Here is a 6,846-nt window from a genome sequence, read left to right on the forward strand (position 1 = left end):
CACGGAAACTGGTGCTTTAATATAGTAGATATTATATACAGGGACGAACCCATCCATTTTTGTGGTGTCCCGTGACACCAACAGATTCTAGTGATCTTCACTAGAATGTTTATTTATTAGTGCTTAAATGAGTTGATGATACTACAATTTAATGAAGATGACATCAATTACAGTGAGTAAGAGTCTACATAGAGAGCTAATAATAACACTAAATAAGATAAAAAGTTCATTAGACCCGAAAAAATGAGTCTGGCTCGTGAATGTCAGTGCCCCCGCAAATATGAGTATATAAAAAAGTAGGGCAGAAAAACTCCTCTCTTTAGAGTGAACGAAAGGAAATGAGATAATTTTTTATCTTTTCAATATAATATAATTATATATACACATGTATATTAGATAGATACAAAGTATTATAGATATAAATATGATATAATATAGACAGGTGATATAGACATGGATCTTTGATACTACAGGCAGATAGATATAGGCATAGTTTTGGAAAGAGAAAGTATTATTTGTTTGCGCAGGATATATTTCTTCAAACATCTTAAATACTCTCTCCGTCTTAAATTAAAAATCGTTTTATCTGTTTATTGTTTATTGATATATATATATATATATATATATATATATATATATATATATATATATATATATATATATATAAATCAAAAGCTAAAATTAATGACTACTATTTTAGAACGAAGAGAGTATTATTTTTTTTGGCTATTCTTTCAGTTGATGATTAGCGACTTGCTATGGTGCTGATGTTATACCGCTACTCAATTTCACTTGTTATTCATTAAAGCCGAATCTAATTCTCAACTTCATGTGCCAATATCTATTTGATATCAACACCATTCTACTGTTTAGGGCTGGGCATTCTTTTTTAAAATTTCGGTTCGGTTTTTTTTTATTAAAAATGGTTTTCTAGACATTCAAACCGATCAATTTTCTAGAAAATGGAAAATCCAGAAGTTCGGTTTCAGGTTTTTTACTTCGTTTTTAAGTAAAAACTAGACACCGAACTTATACTTAAGACAACATAACATATACAACAAGTTTACATGATAGATTACACATAATTTAAAAATGTAAAACTTATATAGGCACAAATATTTAGAGATACAACATACATCACATACATATAAGTGAATAACAATTTAATTGCATCACACATTTAATTCACATAATCAAACATCCAAATTTTAGTATTGATAAAGTTCGGTATTATGTTTTTTTGGTATTTCGGTTCGGTATACGATGAAAACCGATTACTATACCGAACACCGAACTTCTTAGGTACAAAAACTGAAACCAAACCGAAGTACCGAAAACCCAAAATTTCGGTTCGATTTGGTTTGGTTTTCGGTTTACGGTAAAAAAAGTGCCCTCCCCAAGTTCTATTTTTCCATTATTGAGGGAATTTAAAGTGTGGTGAATAAACTGCTATTGTTTACTTACTACGTGTTTGGTTAGCGATGTGGAACAGTCTTAGTGATCCGAACCTGTATCTAAATCAGAATGTCGTTTGCTTAGCGTTACAGAGCCGACCCGTCCGTCATCCACTAATTCCAAAATACAACTAAACCCTAGCAGCGACCCATTCCTCTCGAAACAACCGGACGGCCACGCTCTTCTTCCCGATCCTGCGAGGAATGAACCCATTCTAGATCAGATGGTTCATAGTAGAGTCACTCAACTAACCAAACACGATGTAGTGCAGGACTTTGCGGACAAAAAACATATCACAAACCATTAATAAACACCGTAGACAAGTCATCTTGCACTAGAAGTACAGTTTTCACCTCTTTCCACCCCCCTATCGGTGGAGTTAATCCATAAACTTGGCAAATGCTTCTGTGTTCTGCTTGTCACTTACTCCCTCCTCCATCTGTTCTAGTTTATAATTCATTTAACTTTATTTATCAAGTTTGAATGTCTCGTTTTATTCATTTTTTTGAAAAAAAAACTCACATACATACTTAAAGTATATTATACGCTAAATGATATCATAGAAAAAATTAATAATAATATTTTTTTAATAAGACGAGCTGATAAAACTTGATGTTAAAAATCAAACGAATTATAATTTTGAACGGATGGAAGCTCACTTATTGCACGAGTTCGAGTTTCTTCTCTTTTTTTTTAAAAAAAATATTACAAAAGGCACCCACCTACATGGGAAGTGATTTGAATGTTACTCTGAATGGAGTGCAGCAGTTGGGCTGATGAGGCTGACAAGTCTCACAACCGATAGTGGCAGCCTAGCTACTCTTCTCAGGAGACCTTTTTCAGACCTGAACCAGAAGTCATAAGTGGCTATGGTGACTGGTCGCCTGGCCGGCGTTGGGATCTAGTACACTACTCCGCAACAACGACCGACCAGTGGCGCTAGTGCGTGCACACACACGCGGACACGCCCTGCTTCAATCATCCCGTTCCTCTCCTCTGATCACTGTCGAAACCTCACATCATCGTGAGCGTATCAGGACGTACCGGTAACCACCGTCGCCCAAGCGTCAACATTTCCGCCCGTCACGAGGGGCAGCTGAAGCCCATGGAGCTGCTAGACATCGGTCATGGATCGGGGAGGACCACCTGAAGGAGACGACGACGGATTTCGTGGCGATCATCTGGCCACGGCCACGGTGACCGCGATTCGGATCGGCGGTCGCGATCAGAGTTGTTGGCCGGTGAGGCGAGGACCCCGAGCGTCTGGACGGATGGCACGACCGCCACCGCCATGCCCCAACCGAGCACGGGTACGGGCGCTAGCTCGTGCCTTCGATGACGCGACACGGGATGGTCTAGTCCTGTGGTCCATGTAACTATGTAAGCCACAACAGTCTTCTCATGACTTGTCTCGTGTGTACCAGAAATCATGGAAGAGCGCTACTCACATGACTACAGCACAAAAAGATTGGATTCGAATCTTTAGACCTATAAAAACCGAATTTGTGCCTGTGAAAACTCTTGGAACGAGCGTAGCTTTGTAGGCTATAAGACACTTGGAGTATGTGAAAACCATCGTTGGAAGTCAAGGAATGTTCAGTTAAATTAATTTAAGTGGTAAAGATGAGTTTGAGAGTATTACATTTGGAGATAATGGCAAGAGTAAGGTTCAAGGACCAAAAAAGTTTGCAATATCCAACGATATGAGCATATAATCTCCCAGTTTTAACCTATTTTCGGTGGCACAATTATGTGACTTGAGATTCACGTGTATATTTAAAGTTGATCATGAGGAAATAGCAAGTGTTGATGGATTAAATCTCGTATTTACAAGTTTTTGATATAAAAACTTATACTCGATGCATTTTAATTCAAGAGAAGCTCAACTATCGACATGTCGGTTCTCCAAATTAAGTTTAGATTAGCTTTAGCATAGAAAATTGGCGTGTGTAGGCATAAAACAATTGAATAGACTCATCAAACATGATCTAGCTAGTCAAAGGTTTGAATGATGTGAAATTTGAGAAGGATAGATTATATAACTATTGTCAAACCAGTAAACAAGTTGGAAACATTTATCCTAACAAGAGTATGATGAGCACAAGTAGGCTATTAAAGTTGTTGCATATGGATCTATTTGTGGATCAACCTCATATATAAGTATTGGTGGCAATAAATATGGATTTATAATTATGGATGACTTTCCAAGATACATATGGGTTTTCTATCTCAATGACAAGACCAAGTCTCCAATATTTTCTAGTCGTTTGTCAAGAGAAGTAAAAATAAGTATGAACTGAAAATCAAGAAAGTAAGAAGTGATAATGAAAGTGAGTTTAAAAACTAAAAAATGGATTAGGTATGTGATGACATGAGAATTAACCACGAGCTTTTAGCCAAGTATACTTCTCAATCTAATGGACTTTTCAAAAGAAAAGGATAGAACACTTATTGAATGACAAGATATATACTTAGTGAGTATAGTGTGATTGATGCATTTTAGGCAGAAACTATTAACATGTCATGTCATGCAAGTAATATACTCTATTGCCACCGATTGTTGAAGAAGACATAATTTGAGATACTGGTATGAAGGAAGACAAATGTTTCTTATTTTAGAGTCTTTTGTTTTAGATGCTATATTCTAAAAAAAGACACTAGATAAAGCAAAGCATATAGAGTTTTTCTACATGGACACTCCACCTTAAGAAAGGCATATAGAGTTTATAACAAAATGCATGGCATAGTTGAAGAAGTGCGTGATGCTGAGTTTGATGAATTAAATGGCTCTCAAGATGAAAATATCAGTCTATAAGATGTGATAGGTATCCAACTTAGCAATGCATTGAAGAATATGATAATTTGTGATGTGAAGCCAAGTGAGGTGATAGAAGAAAAATCCAAGTGAGCAGATGCTCTCAATGTGGTATCATCCACAACGACTATGACATCTTGGTTTTGATCATTAACAACTTCAGTACTTCTAATTGTGAGTTATACATTCCCAACGTTGATGAGCTTCGAATGGAGGATGGGACCATCATTTTACAAGATCGTGTCCAGTAGAGGGTCGATGAACTCAATCCAAGGTTGCGAAAATGGAGGAACAAGATGTGAAGATTGATACATAAGGTAGGTATAGAAATCGTTAAATCAAGCAAAACATAGTTGTCTATTTCTAATGTCGTTCTTCTAGTTGGTTGGTGCAGCGAGAAAGGTCATTACTTTCATTACTATGGATGACTCACAATCAATTGGCAATGGAAGCCGACTTTGTCTCTCTAGTATTTGCTTGTTGATGTGAGGAATTCTATACTTATTTGAACCCGCAACCTTAATAACTTCCTTCAAAACTAGATGTAGTGTGAGCCAAATTCTATTTGCTTTTTGGACAATACTCATTGAAAGCATGTTTCATTTATGAAAAACCGTTACAATGAGAAATGAACTTGCAACTTTTATTGAAATATTGTTGCATGAATATAACCATTTGGACAAGCAAATGATAACGATTGAAGTGGACCTGATACAATATATAATAGTAGTACTTGAAATTTTTTGATCTTATTAATCACTCCTTGGTGTCACAAATGATGTCCTAAATGATCTGAATTATGAGTATAGAGGGAGTAGATTGGAAGCAAACCCTAGATCACCAACAACACAAATAGAGCACATGCATTCGGCAATGACATCCACTCAATGCTGCTACTCGTCGCCTCATCGCTCTAGGAGAGGAACAACATGGTATTGAAAGGGAAATGTGCCCTTGGGCCATTTCTATAATATTTTGGTGATTAAGTGCCCAACACACATTAAGGGAATGAGTATATGCCAAAGGGTGGACAAAGTGCAAATCAATACAAAGGTATGATTCTAGACTTAGTACATTGGTTTTTGTGTACTAACATATTTGTCTAAGTGCTAGAATCAGAGAAAAGACAATTGGAAAAGACTTGGCTCGAGCAGCCAAGACTCTGCTCAGTCTGGGTGCACCAGACTGTCCGGTGGTGCACCGGACAGTGTCCGGTGCGTCAGGCTGGCTCTGGTGAAAAGGCCGCTCTCGGGAATTCGTCGGCGGCGTACGGCTAAAATTCACCGGACCGTCCGGTGTGCACCGGACTGTCCCGTGAGCCAACGGTTGGCCGCGCAATCCGCGCGTGACGCGTGGCCGGGCCAACGGTCTGAAGGGGGCACCGGACTGTCCGGTGTGCACCGGACTGTCCGGTGTGCACCGCACAGTGTCCGGTGCGCCAACGGCTCCAAACCTTCAATGGTCGGCTGTAACGCCCCGAATTTTGCAGTTGAATTTTTTCTTTTCTTTACTCGCCAAATTCGGGCGTTACCTTTTCTTTTTCTTTTTGCCCTCGCTAGACCTTGACCTTTTCCAAAGTTCTAGCGGGATTCGGTTTGGATTTCCCGTGTAAGAAAAACCCTAAATACTTTATGTTGTTTGATGCACCATGCCGAACCTTGCATTTCTTTTGATTGCTTTGAAAGTGCAAATGCATTCATGTAGAAAGATCGGATTTCGAAAATGAGGAGAAGATCTTTTCTTTCTTTTTCTCTCTCTTTTTCTCTCTCCTCTTTTTCTCTCTCTCCCGCGCCGTGGGCCGACCCCGGCCGGCCCAGCCGCCCCTTGCGCCCCCTTTTGGGCCCAAAAAGGCCCAACCGCCCCCCCACCTCCCCTTTTTCCCCAATTCTCTCTCCCTCCCTCTCATTTTCTCTCATTTTCTCTCCCCCACCCTAAGCCGCCGCCGCCCCTACCCCCCTGCCCTAGCGCCGGCCGCCGCCCTCGCCGTCGGCCGCCCCTCGCCGGTGAGCCCCCCCCTCCTCCCTCTCTCCCTCCTCCCTCCCTCTCCCCTCCCCCTCCTCTCTCCTCGGCAGCCCGGCCGCCTGGCCGCCCTGGCCTGGCCGCCTTGGCCGCGCCCCCAGCCGGCCGCTGCCGCGCCGCCCTGGCCCCAGCCGGCCACGGCCGCCCCTAGCCGCGCGCCCCAGCCCCCGCCTGGCCAGCCCCAGCCGGCCCCTGGCCAGCCCCGGCCGCCCTGGCCCCTGGCCGCGTCCCCCTGCGTAGGGCCGGTTCAACCGCCCTAGGGCCGGTTCAACCGCCCCCCTGTTTTTTTTTATTTTATTTTATTTACTTTCTGTGATCATAGTTATTTTATTTTAGGTAGGCTAATCATTGTTAATGTTATTGAAATATGAAGCTTAATTTAGAATTCCGTTACGCTAATTGATTCATGTGATTAACTGTTTATCTCGTTCAATGTTGATCAACTTAAAATGATTAGGTTTCCATTAGTGTATATGTAACAGAATTCTTTTGTTAAGAACCAATTGTAATTGATCGTTAGTGCATAAGATTTAACCCCCTGCGAGACCCTTTCCCGT

Source organism: Zea mays, chromosome 2, assembly GCF_902167145.1.
Source record: "Zea mays cultivar B73 chromosome 2, Zm-B73-REFERENCE-NAM-5.0, whole genome shotgun sequence".
NCBI classification, from domain to species: Eukaryota; Viridiplantae; Streptophyta; class Magnoliopsida; order Poales; family Poaceae; genus Zea; species Zea mays.